At 34.4% G+C, this 21,679-nt stretch overlaps 4 non-coding genes across 4 annotated transcripts; all 4 read left to right on the top strand.

Annotated features, from left to right (window-relative positions):
• Nucleotides 1-9,168: 9,168 nt before the first annotated feature.
• Nucleotides 9,169-9,257, top strand: Trnay-gua (transfer RNA tyrosine (anticodon GUA)). Its single transcript is given in 2 exon segments — nucleotides 9,169-9,205; nucleotides 9,222-9,257. It is a non-coding gene; the product is annotated as a tRNA-Tyr (tRNA).
• A 4,530-nt stretch (nucleotides 9,258-13,787) lies between these two features.
• Nucleotides 13,788-13,906, top strand: LOC126054073 (5S ribosomal RNA). Its single transcript, XR_007510677.1, has one exon. It is a non-coding gene; the product is annotated as a 5S ribosomal RNA (ribosomal RNA).
• A 1,711-nt stretch (nucleotides 13,907-15,617) lies between these two features.
• On the top strand, nucleotides 15,618-15,736 carry LOC126054074 (5S ribosomal RNA). Its single transcript, XR_007510678.1, has one exon. It is a non-coding gene; the product is annotated as a 5S ribosomal RNA (ribosomal RNA).
• A 1,701-nt stretch (nucleotides 15,737-17,437) lies between these two features.
• Nucleotides 17,438-17,556, top strand: LOC126054075 (5S ribosomal RNA). Its single transcript, XR_007510679.1, has one exon. It is a non-coding gene; the product is annotated as a 5S ribosomal RNA (ribosomal RNA).
• Nucleotides 17,557-21,679: the final 4,123 nt, after the last annotated feature.

Raw genomic sequence — 21,679 nt, 5'->3', positions numbered from 1 at the left:
GCGTAAAATTCTATTAACCCGTCAATATTATTTTGAACCGAAACAAAGCTTAAATCCTTTTGACTCAATGTAAAGTAATTAATATCTTGTTCATTTAAGACATCTTTGTGATCACTCAAGTATTGTTAAATCCAAAAAGTTTGAAACTTTCTACAGATTTTCGTGGAAAACTTATCGGATTTAATCGGGCTTAAGTATCGAGTAAAATTTTCGTTTAACCAAAAAGCAAGCAGTAATATTTGAGTAAAATAACAAGCTTTCCGCTGGTGGTCCCACCTGCACCTTATAGGAAATACTTCGCGCACCTGGATGAAAAGTAGTTTGTAGCATTCCTCAATAAATGCGCTATACTTATTACACTGAAATTATTTATCAAATCAGACTAGTAGTTCCAGAGAATACCGTATTCAAATAAACGAAGAAACACTGTTCTGCTTAGCTTTATAATTTTTACTATAAATGTTTTTATTTGTGCTACGTGCAAAAATATAAGACGTACGTTTTTATCCAGGAAATCCTCCCTATTTACTAAAAGCAGACACAATTTCTCAAATGACATTTCTTATTTTACTAAAACACTTCTGAGTCATATTCCTGCATATTTGCTGGAACTATCCGAAATACGGCAACTTGTTCAAACTGAAACGAGTTCCTTGTAACATAAACTGCCAAGGAATACATAAAGTTTATTCTCTAAATATACTCCAGAGTCTTCCTTGGTAGAAAGGTGGTAGTTACCTACTACTGGTTTTAGAAAACAAAGTCGAATTAAAATCGCTTAGCATGAGATTCCGCAAAAAGTGAAAATTAAATGGGGTTATTTTCTGTAGTAGGTACATAATTATAGTTTTCATTTAGGTACTTGTTTTTTAAGAAGAACATAAAAATTTTAAAGCGCAAAAAAATCTGCGCAAATTTTTGAAACCGTTCGTTGTTATAAAAATTTTGCAGTCGCTGAAGAAATGTCTTGCATTTCGCATAGCTTGATGGATTGACACTAATGTGACGTTACAGTTTCTCAGATATAGTTTTCTCTTGTTGCGAGTATCAGCATTTTGTATCGTTGCCATGTGAAGTGAAATACTGAAGCGGTGTTACTCTGCATGTTGTAGGTAATAGAAAGCTTTGGTTGAAGTAGAAATTGCATGTAATATACAAAATGTATGCCAAATTGTAAACCAAATAGGATATTTTTTCTTTCATCTACATGATTAAAAAAAAATACATTTCAGGTAAAAATATATGTTCTTTTTCAAAGAAAAACTACATAAGTGCCACTTAAACCTTCCCTTAGTAAGGGATTTCAAAGCAAAGCTATTATCATATGTCCCGCGGCGCTGGTACCAAACAAAACGTTTGTCTTTTTAGCACATTTGTTCCAGATAGTTGTATTTCAACGTCGGCGGATGCATTATGTTCAGCATAAAAATAACGTACTGTAGGTTCCTTATTGATGGGGATAGTCTTATACTTAGCTTGATATGGAGTATTTTTCTTATAAACTTAATTCTACGTACCTCTACCTAAGAGCAGCTTAAATTAATCAAGAACCAAAATATACCCAGAATATGGTTGTGGCAATCAAAGATCCTGTACACCTAAATACTCTACCTGTTATACCTAGCACTTCTTGTAAATAGAATGTTTTGGTCTAACAAATTAATCATCGGTTGATATCAATTTCCTCTGCTTTAGAATAGTAGTTTTTTGAACTAAAGGAAATGACTATCCGCGTAAAAGAAGATTTGTATCTTGTTATCTATGCACTATTTACATGCTATTGCACGGTACTTAAAGGCAACATAGCGCTTCAAAAGTAGCTTTGACATATCTACCAGTAAACAAAATCATTACAAAATAACCTCCCAAAGGGAATACACAAATATATCCACAAAACCGTGATCGGTACTATAATGGGGTACAATAATTGCGCCGTAGGGTGGCCACCATTCAATCAACATTGGAACATAATCATAAAGTGTCAGGAGCCGCACTCGTAAATATTTGACCGGACGACCACTGTGGGAGGGTGTGCAGAAGTTCAACTTACAAAGGTAGATGAGTTTTGTTAAAGAGCCCCTTTTATCTCGTTCTTATATTTGAGTTAATTTTAATCTAGACATAGGTATGCAACAATTATTTTATCACTGGTTAATTGAAAGGCGAGCAGCTTGATAAATTGTCTATGATGAGGTTTTGTGGAAGAGGTCAACTCAAAACTGAGTACATAAGCACTCAGGATTATAAAACTTGCCTTAGGTCTTACCAATCGTGTATGGAAAAGCTGCCTGTATGATTTCATTTTTTTTTAAACATTACGCCCGGGTAATAAGATTGGCATAAAGGCAGTAGGAATATTATTGCATTTTTCATTAGGTATTGGTCTTACTGATTTCTTTCTACTGGCCGGACATTGCCGGACGCATCGCCGGACAGTTAATGCCAGTGAAGAGATGCTATAACACAAAGCGTAGGGTGCTGTAATTGATCCGCGATTGCTCTGCACTTTTTGTATGCTGCATACTTTTATTTCGAAATTAATTCGAAACAATGCTCGTGTGATGATTGCTTTTCTGCTTGCTATATTTCTACAGTATTTTAACAAACACCGTAGACGACACAAGTACCTTTCAATAGACGTTGCCTTTCACTGCAATTTTACTATAGCACGATAATAAGTCTTTATTTCAGTGAGAACATCAAATTCAGCAAAATGTTAAGAGACGTGAGATATATAAAGATACCTACGTTTTTGGACGAGCAACTGCAATTTAAAGTTTAAAAACAATATGAATGAAAAATGGGCTTTATTCAGTAAGTGTTCTTATTTTGGAGGGTTGGTTGGTTGGCTGCAGAAGTTATTTACCTCTATAACTGAAAGGCAACGTTTACGCACGATAGATATAGAGTCGTCAGATTAGTAGACTTTTAACTACTATTCTGACTCGTTTTATAAACAGCTATGTATCTATATAATCTGTCCAGTTTACCACCCCCGTTTCGCAAATAAAAAGGTATTTTTATACTGAACCTATCGGGCAGTATCGAGTCAATAAAATTTCAACAATAACGGTTGTCCATTATAATCGACGTTGCGTGAATAACGAGCATAGATAAACGAAAACTGGGAAATAAACTGCATCCGTATAGGATATAACTACACTGAAAGTAGTATGAAGAACTTGGTTTTCAGCCAAAAGAAAATTAACTGCCAAAAATAAGTACCTGCTCAGTAATTATTAGGTACTTGGAATATACCTACACAATTAAGGTCTGATTTTTAAATCATCTTAATTTCTATCTGAGAAATACCTAAATATGGCGGTTTGACATAAATATTTTCTACACAAAAGTTGTCAGATAAAGTTGTCTGGCAATTGAAAAATCGTCTCTAAAACTTTCAATTTAGTAGATATAAGTATTATTTAACATCAGGTAGTGACAATGGATTTAATCGCCTTACCTATATTCGCGTAAAAAATAAAGTACTTAAAGTAAAATAGTTAAATTATTGATTAAAAAGCTTCCAACTTCTACAAAATACAACTTAGAATGCAAAAATTACCAAAAAAGTAAATATTTCAATACACGATGCAAGCGGAGTCGCGTGCCACCAAAACCAATAAACGCGATCCAAAATAATGACGTCACGATTTCCGAAATATTTCCTACTGCACTCGTAAAAGGTTTTACTGCTTTCGGGGGTACCTAGGTTTATTAACGGTCTATACATGTGTGCAATAATGGCCTATTAAAGTGAGGACTGATAGGTAGCCAGTCATAAAACCTCTAATGATTTCATTGGGATGCTTGTTACGTGTGTGTTTGAGTTATGTAGAAGATAATAAATAAAGTCGTACATGGTTCATCAATTTATACGTGTGGTAAGCCTTATGTAATGCACTTGAAGAATATAATTTGTTTTTATTCTATCTTACTCAGTGTGCTACTCGAGTGAAAACCTTGCAGGCAACGCCTAAATTCTGAATGTGAAATGTGGGGATTTGGAGAGGAGATAGAAAGACAGCCATTGTGGTTTCTCAGGCTGTGCATAATCTGTGCAGCCAATTTCTTTTAAATTGGATCAATAGTTTCGTGATTAAAACTTGAAAGACAAGCAGACGGACTGCGGTACTTTCGCTTTTATAGTATAAGCAATAATTTGATAATTTCTGTGTGCAGTTTCAATCAAAGTAAATTAAATTAGTCCTTCCTCTAACTCTGTGTCCTTCTGTATCACCGATAATCAACTTTAATTAAGCATCAACCCTTCAATACCCACTGCCCACCTTTTCAACCATAATCAAACGCTATTGATACGTCCCAGAATTTAATTACAGAACACCTACGGTCAACTATTGATGGAAACACAAATAAGCCGTGTGATTAAAATTAGGCCTATACAGCAAACAATGACAAATATTCACGGAGTAAGTAAGATGAGCGGAGATGCCATAATGCAGGTAGATCAGACGCCTTCTTGTAGTTCAAATAGGTACGACAGGCATGACTGAAACGATCAGTTATGAGTTAACTAACGAGGCGTTTGGGTTCTTTGAGATATTTGTCGACGATTTTTGGTATTTCATAAAATGCCTGGTTTCAAAGAAGGCGTATAAAGGCGGAGACAGAAACGTTCCTCGTCCTGAACGCCCGCATTTTGGCGCGCTACTTTCTAAGAAGATTTTCCGTTATGGCACCTCCGCTATTCATTCTGTTCTCCATGCAAATATTGTAGTTAATTATCTAATATGAGCGTATTCAAATATAGTGAATCAGTACCCGTATCTTGTATGGGAACGGACGGTGAATGGAAATGATTGCGGAGGTCATTTGAGGAGGACAAAGAGTGGACCCTCTCACCCTTTTAGTGGATGAAAAGTGGGGTGGAGTCGTGTTTGGTTATATTTTTCTTGCTTTGTACAAGTAAAGTGAAAATTCGAAGAAATTTCCGAATTACTGAGATCAGGTGAAGTTGTGAGGACTTAAAAATATTTTTAGTAAACACAAATAAAAATCGTAGGTTCATTTTCTGGCTAGCTAAGTATTCGCCGATTCATAATACATTTTCACCATAACAATGTAAATTTAACATTTCTCTTTTAAATGAATTTATTTAGAAAAATAAATGTTTCTAATAAGGATTCGTATAACATGAACATATATGTAGTTGGAAAAATACGTTCCTAATTATTATCTAACGAGTACTAATTTTGAGAATTAGGGTACGTTCAGACAGACCGGCTCGGAGAGATGAGCAAATTCTTAACGAGTTGAAAATCGAGTACTTAGTATTTGTAGTAAGGTTTATTTTTTGCTTTTGTCATTAGCAATGCTCGAAGGCGCTCGGTGTAAAATAATAAGAGGAACCGACCGGCTCCGATCGTGTAATTTCGCGCCCATATCTATGCAGCAAACAACTCCATTGCTTTCAAAATATTCTTCGCATGTCCAATGGAGTGGACAGTTTTTTCCTATTTCGCAATTGATAGCCGCCATCCAACAATTTAAAGGGTCCTGCATTATTTAAAATATTCCTTTTATTATGCAAATTAACGTATTGACTCTGCTTGTACCCCAAATACAAAGTGTTAAGGGCCTACGAGAAAGAGTCACTGCTACATTTGTAGAGCTCTGTCTCGTTTTCGCGCAGAACAATGGTAGTTTTTAATCTCGCTCCCTTAAATTCTCTGGACATTCACTTTTTATTACAACTTTATTTATTTTTATAAGACATTCGATTTTACCCTCTATATCCTTACAAATAAGTATCAGAGGTAGTGCAATATTAATTTTGTGTTCTCATTAATCATGTTTTGCGTTAATGATGCGCTGCTATTCTAATTTGAATTTTAAATCTGATGCATAAGATATATTTTGCATTGATAATTTTTTAAGTGATTGCATTAACAGCTTCCGTTTTGCTAAAAGGCGTGAAAGGGATAGAAGAGTATTGTTTATAGTTATTTGGATCACATATTAGTTTTAATGGGCCGGACGTATGAGGGCGTATTGTTAAGACTAGTGACCAGTGATAAAAAATGTATGAGAAAATATTTTTAATGACATTTTTTAAATTAGGGGTCGGCTGCCAAATATCATCACAAAAATAAGCGGTTACCATGAATAGTGCATAATTTGAAATAAATAAAAAAATGCGAGCATTAGTTAACCTTAATAATGGCAACGATCTAGTCTAGGAATATGTTTGTATGTAAGTAGATACTTATGTGATCAAATGTAGCTTTAATAATTTGCCACACATACTTTATGTATCCTTAGTAACTAGATACTATTAATCTTTAGTACTTAACCATCGCTACCGTAACGACATTTCACTACAACAAAATACGTTCATTCATATTCTTTCTTCAATAAAAATTCACACCTGTCTACTACATAAACTCATCACTTAATCTCAACCTTAATATCTTGAGAATAAGGCTCAAATTCCAACTTCATTTGCTAGTAGGGTGACCAGGTGTGTTCACGGTCGGTATACCACCGTATGAAGGTGAGTCATAGAGTCCTCAAAGTTCATGGCACGTGGTCACTTAGTCATTAACCTTTTGCGGTTGAAAAGATGCATTTTTTGCAAAAAAAAGTGTCTTGGCGCACGCTTGGTGAGTTAATATTGTTTTTTGTAATGGTGAAGTTTCCGGTATGTTAGTAAAGAAGTTCAAGTGAATTAATGGCTACCAAGCTTTCTAATTAAAAAAATATAATCTCTTATTAGGCAGTTGGATTATATTGCAAAATCCACATGACAGCTTATTATATAAATATTGGCAATAGCACAGAGGTTAATCATATAATTCTTTATGCATGTTCCAATTTAATTATTTTAGTGTGCTTTTCGACCAAACCAATCACTGGATCTAGACACAAGTATTCTTTCTCTATTTTCATGTTAACGTGACAGAGGGAAGACAGCATTTGACAGGATTGTCACATACATAAACTTATGGCTTCAATCTAATAATATTCCAGTTAGCACACGTGGCTTATTAACTGAAACTGTAGAAAATTATTCCTATAACAGTTCCACTTCACTTCCACCGTAACAAAAAACCCATAAGTTTTCATACAAGACCTACCTACCTACATAACGGTATGTCAACTTTACTGGTCTCCTAACATCTGCTTAACCTTTAGTTACTGAACACCTTGAAGGGTGGACAGTAATTATAAACAGTAAAATAAGTTAGCATGCGGGTGCAAAAACTTTGAAATTAAAATTCTTTTGGCGTGTGTCGTAGTAGGTATAGTATATGTAATAGCTACTACTTCAACTTTCTTCACCTGGATTAATAGCCTGCTAATCTGATTTCTACCAAGTTTCATCAATACTTGTTTAGAAAAAAGAAAAAGAAAGTAGAGAAGTAACAAACGTGTATATACTTACAAACTCGAGTCTTTAATAAATTTTAATGATAAAACTACGATATTTCAAAAGCGCACTTTTTTTAAGAATAAGGTCACAATTCTTACTCTCGTGCTACAACAACTCCGTTATTATAGAAAGGTATTATAATGGTCGCAAAAACCAAAAAAATACCTATCTACAGTTTTATCATATACTGTACTTGTTCTAGTTAGTAAAACGTGCAAATCGACAGCAGATGTGCATCGCTAATGGTGCAATGACTTGAACTTTATGAGAAATTTTGCATTATGGTACTGGTCAAATTCACTCTAGTTAAATTATAATATTTTTTGCAATCACTTAAGAACATTAATTACGTGACTATCTGAAAATTATTGTTATAATATACAAATGGCACGTTATACCTACTTTTTAATTGTAAAAGAAAGTACCAAAAATAATAAGCCCCAACTTCTGGAATACACGATGACGCAAAGCAATTTCTGAAACAGGTAAACAAAAGATTTATTTCCTCAAAATTACAAAACAGCACCAAAAAAGCAAAAGGCAACCTCAGCAGATTCACGCAATCAGAAAATCCCGACCAGGGGTTGTAGATTAACATCCCCAAAGAAATTCTAAATTAAATCCATCCTGGTAGATTGTGACAAACGCCATCACTCATGCGTCCCCTCATTTGCATCAGAAAAACTTGAAGAACAACTATTTATCAAATGGCGAGAGAACTTCCGGCGGCCATGACAGTAGGCGCGACGTATTTCCGGCCGCCATCTTTGGCTGAATGCTACACATCCGGCTGTGGGAGGACTGCGCATAAAATTTTTGCTGGATGTGTCAGCTTGGTAGCTTTCTTCTACTGCGAGACGAAGGTTTCATGCAGCTTAGGAATTCATGCAGAGAAAATACATTATTACCACGCTTTTACAGAGAGAAATGTTAATGTATTCGGATAAATATTAAGTTTAGATTCCCTAACAATCTCTACTCTTACAGTTCATAGTTCACATCTTGAATAATATCATCAAAAAGACAGTTTCATCTCTAAAAATAAACATAACAATCTGAAGCGCCTGACAAAATACTCGTAGCAACAAGTAGTAGCTGCGCAGAATATTATCACCGACTCTATTTTCACGGTGTTCCAGGAAAATAACGTTCTATTATAAAAACCGCCATTGTATTGTAAAGTCTAAACAAATGAACATACCTAGCCACTTCTAGTCATCACAACAAAACACTTGTACGTCTACAATCAGAGCTCAGAACGTCTGATTAGGGAGTGATATCTATTTAGATAATTAAGTGTTCGCTCGCGATGAAATATTTTCAGCATTCCGTTGTATTTTGCTGATTGTCGGTGATTCAGTTAGGTAGATTTCAGACGTTTTGTCATTGAGTTTGTTGGTAAATGATATTTTGGTTTATTCGTTTGTATTGTGTATAAGTATAGACTTTGCCTTATTTTTTATTGGTACCTTATTTAGATACTTACGACACTAGCTAATTAGACCCAAGTAATAATTAAACTCTACTAACATAGGTAATAGTATTTTTTAAGAATGTTTGTGTTTGTTTTATAGAGCAATATTAAGTGGGCTCTATTCTTATAATGCTCTATAATTATTACATGTAATTTACGTAGCAGTACAATATACGATTATGCCTTTCAACATTACAAAGTCTCTTTTGAAACGAAAACAATGTACCGCGTGACGTAACACTAAATACGTAATACACACGGCGCTGCGATACCAAACGGTAATTTCGCCGTCCTACGTATACCTTCGATAGCTCAGTTGGTAGAGCGGTGGACTGTAGATGTAAAGCAATTGGTATCCATAGGTCGCTGGTTCAAATCCGGCTCGAAGGAATCGTTTTACATTTTTTAATTAAAATAAGTGTTTTTATTTTTGTAATCACTATTTAATTATGAAAAACGGAAGCAATTTGTTTTGTTTCTACGTGAAAATCTTTTGTTTTATAGCTTGTTGAACATTCTCTCTTACACATTTAATAACTTTTTTTCAATAGCTAAATATTTTTTATGGTTTCATTTCATTTCTTAGTAGTTTAATTATATTTTCAGTACTGAAGGAGGTAGAAAATGATTCTCTCAACCCTATTAAGTTGCTTAATTCTTTACCACAAAAAATAATTACCTCCCAGACTCAAAAGGAAAGTTTTTCCCAACAGTCCCCAATTGAATCAGATTCAAAATTGAATTTGGACACGATACAAAGAATTTGAATCACCTTAACCCTTAACCGCGGCTCTTAGAACCGTGTGCAATCAATTAAAGGGTTGGGTCTCATTGTACTCAGATGTCTTCCTTGTGAAATTGAATTAATTTTTAAAAAGTTTATTTCCTGGTCATTTTGTAGTGATGTGCCGAAATTGTTATCGATACATTATTTCTACGTAGTATGAAAACATTTAGGTATAATTAGTAGGTGTTTGATTTCGCAGTTAATTAATATTTTTGTTGTTTAATTGATACAATAAAACATAACACAACACGAAATCGAATAAAACCGCGCCAAAAGATCTAAACTGATCACCGTTCAACTTATATCATAATTTTATTGATTGTAACTAACTACGAAATACTCGCGTTTATTTGGAAACATAACTTATATCCAATTAATGTTATCTTATTGGTTTATCGATTCCCATATTTTAAAAAGACATCACTGTGCCCAAAAAATAAATAAAAAAAATTCATTCCCACTAGAATCGTACCAATTATACGCAAATGAAGTTAACCCTTTGGATGTTCAGTGGAAGTTTTTAATTGCTGTTAAATCTAAAAGGGATCAAATGAAAGGTTCGGCCATTGTTGGGTATCATTAATCTATGTGGGTGGGTACAATTTCATGGTATTAGCGTGTTTTAGGTTTTATTTTTGGTGGGATAAAAATGTCATTAATTACTACGTTCTTGCTTGGTTATGTCATTTTATTTCTAAAAAATAATCGGGAATGGTGAAATTGGTTTTGATTAGGTACTTATTTTCACATTGTATAACGGCGGACTTAATGTATTAGGCGTTCTCTACCAGCCTACTTTATCAGGGCTATAAGCCTGACATCAAAGTCAAAGTCAAAATGTAAAGTAATACTAAGTAAACAAAAGTTATAAATACATTCATAATATAGACAATATCGGATTTCAAATACCCATTGAAAATGAAAAATATTAATATTAGTAGGTATAAAAAACCAAAATTCAATACTTACTAAACTGTTCTCCACAGTTGAGCAATATTTAAACCCTACAATTTCACACCAGACTAAACAATAGATATTATCAAAAATCTTTCCCAGTCACCCCTGTTAACCCTTCTAACGCACAGATTCATCTTAACCCGTCACCGACTGATGGATCAAGATATTAATACCGAAAGCGTGGCGAATGTGACCAAACGTTAACCCTTTCAATGCATTCATAATTAGAATTGTGTTGTGGGCCTTCTAATGACTGATAGGCGTGATTTTCTTTTCAAAAACTAAGATTGATTGCATAGGAATTTAATTTTGGGAAGGGATTAGAGAATTTGTATGGCTGTAATTTTAAAAAGTTACTATCATAACTAACTAAATCTAGTAGAATTATCGTAAAAAAAAATATCTAAATAAAAGTTACGCTAAATGTGAACAGAAATATTAAGCGCCTGAATATTTTGTCACAGCAAGATTGTATGAGAGACATTGCAGTTCACTAAACATTTAAGTTGAAAAAGTCTTGTTTTCGTTGTACCTAATATTCTTTATTGGATGTTGTTAATAAATTGCAGGGATGAATAATCCCTTTCAAATTTTATTAGTCGCAATAATCTGACCCGCATGGCTGAATTTGTTTGATTAATAAGCTGCTCAGTGTAGGTCCTAGTCTTGATTACCCATAGTTGCCTAATAGTTTTGGTTGGATTAAAATCCTGGGTTTTATTTTGTTTTTATGATTTTCTTAAATAGCATTTTGTACACATTTTTTTTTTATTTTTTATAAACGATCGAGCTCAGTGATAACTGCGTTGCTAGCGACATTATAATGACCATACATTAATGTAGCGTACAAAGTAAGTCTGATTATGACATATACTTATTTTTATGACATCTCAGAGTTTTTTTGCAGATTTAGAAAATTTGGTAGAGTAACAGACAGTAGGACAGCAAAGTCAATGAAGAAAATTACTGGGCACCTGTCTGGAAATTATGAATAAATACCTACCAATTTTTTTCAGCAATTACTGCATGTTAACCGGTGTACAGAACATACGTTGATTTAACCAATAGGAGTATACACATACTAAAACATCCGCAGCAGAAAAACCTCTGAAGAAAATAATGATTAATTTCTTCACTTGCTCACACAAACAAATTCCCTACACTTATTAAGCGTACAGTAATCAACATAGATATTAAATAGGCCTTAATAAGGGTCGGAATTAATATGCAGATGAGAGACGTTGATCGATTAGGCGTCACAAGAAGGACCGACAATGTACCCGCATGGTACAGAATTTGCTCTAAGAGTATTGGGTGTCCACTTTAATGTTTGTGTGAATTTTTTAATGCGGTCAGATTAATTAAGCTTTTAGAATATTTAGAGTAACCCAAAGAATGAAGGATGGGTTGTGTGGAAGTGGATATGGTTAGAAATGATGTTACTTGTGAGATGACGGCAGATAAAAGAGTATCGAAAGAGAAAAAAGGCTGCGGCGAACCCAAATAAAATTGTGACAAGAAATAGAGAATATTTAAACTATCATAAGCGTTTAGGTAGATGATTTTCTTATTATTATGGAAGTATGAACATAGTAGATACTTACATGAAAGTTATTGTTATGCAGTGAGAACAATAAATTGAAGTTGGATAATAATAGTAACCACGCATTTGAAGCTACGTCAAAATAATTTGCACCTTCTACGGCTACTACTTATTTAATCCTAAATAAAATCCTCTAAACATTGCGTACCTAACTAAACAGAAAAAGACACCCCTCCCAGCGAATTCCGTACCAAGTATCATTTTAGATCAAACACGTGATAATGGCTATAAGAGCGCCCCTATTATTTGATACAATAAAAGTGAAGTGCAGAAATACTCCGCATTCTACTGCGAAAATGCACCACATACCATCATGACTTATGTAACATTAGAAGCTCAAATCGAACTGAATCTTATAGCCTGTGTCCTAAAGTCTAATTTGAAGTAACATTTGATGGACTTCATGAGATATGTCAGGGTGTAGATCTATATATGTATCGGTTGTTCAATAGGCCGTTCGCTCGCTGATACGGTACTAATGTTGATTGAGAAAAATATGGCAGGAGTGTACAGTACAATAACTTGTGGTTATGTCTTCATGAATATTGAAGATCTGTCTGATAGTCACGTGTTTTTATTTGATTATGCTGTAATGGGTATTGTGGGTTGACGGTATCTGGTTTATGTTTAAGGTATATCTCACGATAGAACGTTATGGAAAAATATTGATTTAATTTACATTTTGATGATGAAGCGTCGGATACAGTGGCAGTGAGCTACTCTGGAAAAGACAAATGGCCGGGTTCTAAAAAAAATTATTTTAGCTAAAATTAGCTTCCTTAGAAAAAAAAATTGTTTCATATTCTTGAATCTCCATTCACTTACGTCTTATTAATCATGCTTTTCAGCTGTGCTTTTGGGCTCTGGTTTATTACAATCATCTGCGACATTATAATCCTTATCCTTTCTAAAATAACTATCTAACTGAGAGTTGAGATAAAGTAAAAAATGAGTTTTTCCTTAAAAATGTTTACGCGCTTTTCCTGTACCTAAATGAAAAAGTAATAAATATTTCTGATGAATGGGAGAATATGTCTCCCGTGTCTTTGAGGGTCTTTTTCCACCCGATATTAATTACCATATCGTTTACGCGTTCTTGGTTTCGACGCGACAATTTGTCGAATGCAATATTATTCACCCCTTTCTTCTGGTAGATGACTACTTATTAATATTCTGAAGGCAATCTCTAACGATTAATGTTTTTGGTTACATTGAATTTGTGAAGGGTTATTTTTGCATTTTGACTTCTGTTTCATTTTGTTAATCCTTTTGTTTTTCAAAATTAACATAGGTAGGTATTCTAATCTTTTTTTTTTTTTATCGACGTAAAATCATCAAATGACCCCTCCCGCTGTGGGTTAGCAGCGGTGAGGGAGTGTCAGACTCTTACTGACTAAAATCGTCGTGTTCCGTCATAGGCCTTTTATGTACCAGGGCCGCGGTATCTCTTTCGAACAACCCGCAGCCCCGGCAAACAACCCGCAGCCCCGGCAAGGTATTCTAATCTGGATGGAACTTTGCCAAATAATGTGGGTTAGACTGGATAGTGAGGAGTATTTTTGTACTAACTGTCGCCAACGTCCATACCATGTTGAAAGCACCGGTTCTCGTCCGATCACCGAAGTTAAGCAACATCGGGCGCGGTTAGTACTTGGATGGGTGACCGCCTGGGAATACCGCGTGACGTTAGCTTTTTGTCAAAATCTTGAAAATATTTTTTCTTATCTTCTTCAGAGTTTCCTTTATATTTACGACAGTCTAATGTTTTACAAAGAAATAACAAGACTATCTTCAAAGCTAGATTTCAAGAACACATGTGTGTATCCTAAAATCCTGTCACTACCTACAATTCTCACTATATCCCATACTACACAGGGGTGAATGTATTACGGATTGCAATTCGAAAATTGTCAGCCCCAATATCGAAGGACGTTTCGACAGTAGAATTTGTCAGAACAGTGTTAGTAGTGATTATTTCCTATTAGTTATATGATAAACACTTTAATTCTATTAGGAATTTATTTGGGGAGCCAATTAGTTAGGGGATCAATGTTTATGTTACTGACAGTATGTTCTTATTGGTTAGTATTGTGATTTTGTCTATTTCTGATAGAAAAAGAAACGAAGGTGAATATTATTTTCTTCGAATTTCCATCCGCGATTCGCCGTAGGATTTGGTTCGCGTGGCCTGATAAAAAAGGGATCCATACACATGGTAAATGGGCTGTTTATAAGGGATAGAATTTATAAAATCTCACTAAATCCAGACAAAATGTCAAACTTTTTGAATATTGGTGCAAATAAGACGCAATTTTTTAATCGATCCTCATTAACATTGATTGACACGAGGGAGAAAATACCTGAAAAATGAGCTTCTTAAGAAAAATAGATACCCACAAGATTATTAAGATAAAAGTACCTACTTAACTTTAAAACTTTTTTCACGAAACTTTCGATCATGTGTCATTTATAAAAGAATCTTAGTCCATTATTTTATCTTACTTCCGATCTTTTAATTAATTAAAAGACACGTCCCATCCATTACTTAGTAATGTCCACAAATTAGTGTAAAATAACTCATCAATCTTCATGCCAATTAAAATGATTGGATGCTTTGAATATTTCTATTAAAACGTTTAGATAAGGCACACGCAAACGCATACGAGAAAATAGCAGTTAATAACTTATGTATTTTAAAATAATATGAAGATTCTGTAAAAGGACCCCACGACCCGAGGGTTTCAACCTCAAACGGTTCGAAAATATAGTTTCCGACAAGGCCATTATATTTCCGCCGCTTGAGGTTCTCCGCAGCCGCAGCGGCAGCAGCAGCATAGCACGCAGAACTTGCAAGGTGTGATGGCGCAAGAGTATCGATACAGGTTGCGTCCCATACTAAAGGCCTACCCATCTTCCAAGGGAATAACGACATGCTGTCTGGTCTATTACCGTCGTCGCGTGCCACGCCGTAAAATGCACTGAAATATTTTCATCAATTTTCGCAACACTATTTAGAAAAGCAGACTCAAGTTATTTTTATTGTGTTGAAGACAGAATAACAATAAAGTAGCATTCATCAGACGGTTACTATAAAGTTATAGATACTACCTAATATCGTAAAAGTTAGGATGTCAATAGTCAATGTTCTTACTTGGTAATAAATATTATGCTATGAAGATTAAGCATATGAATAAAGTATGAAGAGTAAGCTATAAGTACTCATTAATGTCAAAATATTTATGTTTTTTTTGCTTAACGAAACTAATTGTATTACATCTTTATACTGTGCTAGTGCAGTTTTCTTAGTGGAGGATGACGTCAGAAAAGCAGAACTAGCTATTTCTAGACACTGGCGAGTTGCCAAGACATACTGATCGAATACAGCAATTTTAGCTGTACTCCCGCCAACGTCCATACCATGTTGAAAGCACCGGTTCTCGTCCGATCACCGAAGTTAAGCAACATCGGGCGCGGTTAGTACTTGGATGGGTGACCGCCTGGGAATACCGCGTGACGTTAGCTTTTTACTTTACTTAAACGTTGTATGTATGAAATAAATATGTTTTTGGACTGACATTAAAAGCCACTCATTTTTCAAAAACAATTGGATGATGGGCAACAACCTTCAAAGAATCTGCAATTATCTTTATCTTACATTATTAATAATGGCTTCGATAAGATATTTATTAAATACCATAAATCGGTCAATCCTCCTGTTAGGTGCCACCACATTCTCATTATCAACACTAATTATCGGTTAATTGAACAGATTGGACTTAATAAACGCGTAATCGTATTATCTATTACATTACTGTGCTAATGATTATTACAGTCCTATTCATTACACTAGTTTACAGTACATTTGTTGCCGGGATTTTTTAAGCTGTTGTTGACTACTCATATTTAACCATATTTAAAACCATTAGTAGTTTTTTTTTATCAGCTCTAGTTTTTGAGATTCAGCTAAGAGCGGTTTAAAGAGAAAAAACGTGTATTTACCTTAAAGAATATTTGTTTAAAAATTATATTAATTGTTAAGTTCCAAAAAACTTGGCTTTAAAGCTCTTCTCTTATGTGTAGACTTTGGGAAATGGCGTATCAGAGACCAGCAATAGTCAGACATCATATTTACATCCCAGAAACCCTGATAACGTTCTTCCATGACACGTTAATCTTGATGCATAGGTTCTGCCTGCTCTTCGCTCATATCTCCTAAATTTTCCGGAAATCTGTCCAGATGACAGAAGAGGAAGTGAGTTTATGCTCAAATTGCATCCCATATCTCTTAATTGTAAGAGCAGGTCTTCGACAAGTTCAACATAATTTTCGTTATAATTTTTCAAAATTCAATATAATTTTTATTCTCTGAAAGTTCAGGTGAATGCTGCACTGCTCGCTGAACACATGTTCTACTTCGGTTTTGCCATTTAGCTCGATTTTTGGTGTTTAAGCTGTTTATGTTCACGCTACAAAAGTAAGAGTCGTCGAGATGATTTATCGATTCTTTCCAAATAGTTGGTGTTTTAAGTTTAAAAGTACTTCTTTTACCACTTTTCCGTAATCTTAAGTATTCAACGCACGATTTACAAACACAATTAGGAGCCCAAGATTTGTCATTTTTATCTAACAACATTCCAAAATATAAAAAAATAAGTATTTTTAAGCGTCTCTGATGACATTTCTACACTTCTCAGACACATGTTCTCCACATAAGTGACAAACATGGTTTGGATTGTTCAAACAACGCCTCCTTGAACTACTCGTGTTGTAAAAACTTCACATATTTGTATAATTACAATAAAATACGTACTTTAGCGACTGAAAAAGGCTCAGAAAAGAGAAAGTCAATAACAAGTAAAGTCGAGCTACAAAAAATTTTTTGCGGGTGTAATTAATAAAAACTAAACATAAGTGAATGTTACCAGCCACTAAATCCACGGCAACAGGCAAAAAGTTTGATTTTGTAAACTAGTGTTATTATTGAAATAAATCATTGGAAAACTGCAAAGAATGAGGATATTGATGAGTAATTTACATAGATGACCTTTTGATAGGTACATTTTGAAGAAATAATTGTTGAGCCTAATCTGTAATGATTGTTTTATTGCGCTTTTGTTCATTCAGATAGCATGACGTCACAGGCGCAGAAAAGTCTATTTCTAGACTACTCTGGCAAGTTGCCAAGTTAAACTGATACAATAGAATAATTTGAGCTCTCCTCTCGCCAACGTCCATACCATGTTGAAAGCACCGGTTCTCGTCCGATCACCGAAGTTAAGCAACATCGGGCGCGGTTAGTACTTGGATGGGTGACCGCCTGGGAATACCGCGTGACGTTAGCTTTTTACTTATTGGCGCATTTCATTTGAATAAAACATTTTCGTTAATTAACCTTTCAGCAACAACTTATTTTTGAAGTCAATAAAACTTAAGGTAATTTCCGATTCACATCTGCAGAAATCTGAAGCCAACTTTTACTCAGATTTCCCTCAACTAAAGACCAAATCGATAAACTAAACTGGCTATAACTTCCAGCGATATCACATTCAAACTTGCCAAAGCCTTAGATGCTAAACATTATCATTTCCTTCTCCCATACAAGTCCCATACATCTCAAACTATGAAACGACATGTACCATCAAAACACAATACCTTATATATTGTTGTCATTATATAAATACCAACTTAGATATACCAACTCACAACATCAACTTCATACGAATTTCAACCCTCCATCCTTAAACATAAGGACCCTAAAGTTGAAAAGCAACAGCAAAATGAAGTTGGTAGATCGTTTCGGCTATCCGACTTGTGTAAAGATGCCCCGCTGTGCAGGTATACAGAAGTGATGAGTGCAATTTTCATTGTGTAGTTTATCTGCTAGTGTTTTGGTTGCTAAAAGGTGACTTCACGTTTGTTTGTGAGGTCTTAGGGGTCAGTTTTATTGGTACTGGAAATTTTGTGTCAAACAGACATTCGGTAAATATGGTTCTTAGATACGTATTTAATTAAGTCACAAGCATTTATTACATTTTGCGACAGATATATTAAGGGCGTATGTAACTCTAATCCTGAAAACGTCTGAAACTACTTGACCATATTTTTGGTAACAGAAATGGTATTTTCAGAATTTGGTAGGAAATATATACACAACAAAAAACACAATAAATTTTGTTACAAAGCAGTTAAATAAAAACCACAATAAAATTGCTTTTCCCTCAATCCACTTATAAAGACTCGTCAATCGGTCTTTCATTATTTTTTAACACCACAACTGCCTATCAAAATGACCAATTACCGATGACTATAAAAATGACGTGAACAACAAGCAAATGCTTTTTGTTAATGAATGGGCTAGTATAAATAATTCTTGTTGGGGTACAATTTTACCCCCGGCCGCACGCATAGGGTTAACTAGAGACGTATTCTAATATTCAGTTGATAGACCTGTTACCTACTTATAGATATTTTTTTATGTGTCAATATTTTATAATATGTATTTTGAAAATTGGTTAGTAGATAAAAATGTATTTTTCCTTAAATTTTGATATACATTATATATGTCTGTGGAACTCAGGTTGTTTTCATAATACATTTTTAAGTATAGGATAGAATTTATTTAATGTGGTATTAAACTATACTATTACTTTATTACTTTTTTATCTTAATTGATTCCATTAATACATTGAAAAATGTTTAACTGATCTATATTATTCTCTAGTTTATCAAAAACTGTAGGGATTTATGGAGACTCTTGGGTACAGTCACACACTTTAGGTGCGTTAAAAAATCACTTTTCCCTGACCGGAAATAAGGCCGGGACGTGTAGCTCTAAGTAAAACAAAAAACAACAATCTATTTGATTTACATAAAATAGAAAACCTTTATAAATTTTCTTCACCTAAATACTCAAATACAATTACAATCTATTATTCTAAAGGGGAAATTATTTTCTTTCCTTCATTCTCAAACCAAGTTTTTGTGGAATGACACGTGTCACCGAAATTGCTTACCAATTTATTTCAATCGGGAGTCGAACGCGCTCACTCGCCCGAGTAATTGCTTAGTCTTACTTAATATTGTGTTTGGTTTGTTTTTCCTTTTTATTTTCAGTGGTTTTGTTTGTCGTTGTGTCTATAATATTATTTTGTTTGAGGTGTTTCGAAAGCGTGTTTTTATTTAATACACATAATGCTGGTTCGGCCTGCATGAATGAATTAAGTTTGATGTAGCTGTTGTAGACGTTGGCTGAAGAATAGTTGAAGATCTTGAAATATGTAACATTCTAACTGAGCTACTTACCGCCTATGGATAAAAAATATCCCTCGTCCTTATTTAGTTTCTAGTCTAGCTCGACTACTACAGTTCTTTAGGTTTAACTTGGAAGTTGGACAGGCAGGCAGACATAGTTACCTTACCATTTATAATAATGTAGGAATATATACTGAGGATGCTCAAACATCAGTTTTCCAGCTATCAGGGAACTATCAAATAACATATGTATTGTTACCTCCCCTTCAAAATACGCTCATAAAAGAGTGAAAAGTGCTCCTAATTAATCAAAAACAAACTAGTTACGAAGTGAATTAACTTCTGGACAGTATCTTGAAACGCATTATATCATTTTATAACGCAATAAGTCGGTTAACAAAGGTATTATAAATTGCACTCATTTGTATTGCATTGTTAGACTTTCATTGCGCGGTTGTTCCTCTCAGGTTGAGTAAAGAGGGATATTTTAAATACGAAATAACATGTATTTAGGAGTGTTTATCTGTTATTTTGGATATGTGTTTCGTTTAATTTTCGTTATCTTTATCAAAACTGTAAGGTTTAGAAGAGGAATCAGAAATCAATCAACCATAGTTCTTGCAAGATTATTACATAAACAAATCTCTTCCTTCTATAGATCATTTGATTTGATTATTCAATACGAACGCTTGATTCGATTATTCGTTGAAATCAATATAAATAACTAAAATTTAAGCGCCTTACAAAAACATACACGCAATTCACCTCACCGGTCCTTTGCTACTTTATTATCAAAATGAATTGTAGATTTCAGGCACTATAATTAAATTAATCAATTTATCTTCGCCAGATAATACAACTGAAAGACAGCGTCAAAGCCTATATACCTTCTCCTAATTCTACATACCTAAGTTAGTCATATATTCATGCAATCGGACATGAAACGTCAATCGCTGCAGTATTCCCCGGGGAGTCAATAGCTGACTCAAACGTAATCCTTCTTACTATCGTGCGAGCCTCTCGTTATCGAGATATGAAAGCTCCTGTAGTGTATGGAAAATCGGGGAGTTTGGGTATTGTCTAGTTGTGTTTGTTTTTGACGATAACCTGGAGATTGATTGATAACTTTACTAAGGTTAATTAGTGTAAGATGTTCGTAAAATCTTGAACATAATGAAGCTATAAAATTTTCAACAACCTTTTCTAAAGCACGAGATTTTTTTTGTTAATTTAATTAATATGTACCATGTTTTTAGATCCAAAATCCACAGTCAATTTCACAACCGCCCACACCAAATGAAACGACAACATACGGCATCCAATCCTACAATGTTAATACCCTCAGATATTAAGATAGGGCTAATCCTCACATAACTTAGGATCACGCCAGTTATATGCCATTCAGTGCCCGCTGACCATTGTCCTGCATTTAATTTAAACGGCAAACAGCTCCAAGCGGCGTGGTAATGATTTTACTAGCCCCTGCGAACTTAAGGTTACAACTACACCGCGGACTTGTAACCCCTAGGCCAATGGTACAAAGTTGAAATTTGTGTGACTTGTAGTTTGTGAAGTACAGATGTAAGTTTGTCAGAATGTGTCGTAAGATTTTATGCGTGATGCTCTTTATGCAAACAAGTCCTAAGGGTGACGTTTCTGGTTTTTGGCGCCATTGAATTTTGACCCGCCATTAAAGTTAATGTTTGGTATTGCTTGTAATTTGATGGTTGAAGATATGAATGTTGTGATGGTAACGCATAATTTGAATTTGGACATAAAGCTATATCAAGGAAACAACGGAATGAACACATCCTGGATATCTTAATTGTTGAATGTATCCCTGGTGACAAGGCCGTCCTATCTTTGGATGACTATTTTGAAATCTCACTCACTTACTTGCTGTCTTTACTCCTTATTATATTAGTTATACAAAACACACTCTAACAACGGGCTAGAAAGCTACATATTTTCATAATTATTTTGTATATGCTCCTCAGTAGAAATTAACAAGTTTTCAAAGTACATCCTCCTTTGCTACGAAAGAGTTGTTCAATACTTATTTCAGTATAGCAGATCGAATAGCCAACAATAGATCGCATAGTTAGGTAACAAAATCTGGTCTTGCAAAACCGCATTTGTTCTTAAATATAAAAGTCTTTTTGCCTGCACAAAACAATAAGGGATAACTGAAAGTACATATTTTTACTGTCGGTA

The sequence above is a fragment of the Helicoverpa armigera genome, chromosome 23 (genome assembly GCF_030705265.1).
Source record: "Helicoverpa armigera isolate CAAS_96S chromosome 23, ASM3070526v1, whole genome shotgun sequence".
NCBI lineage: Eukaryota > Metazoa > Arthropoda > Insecta > Lepidoptera > Noctuidae > Helicoverpa > Helicoverpa armigera.
Note: the sequence above shows the minus strand (reverse complement) of the source record. Positions and strands in the feature narration are given on the sequence as shown.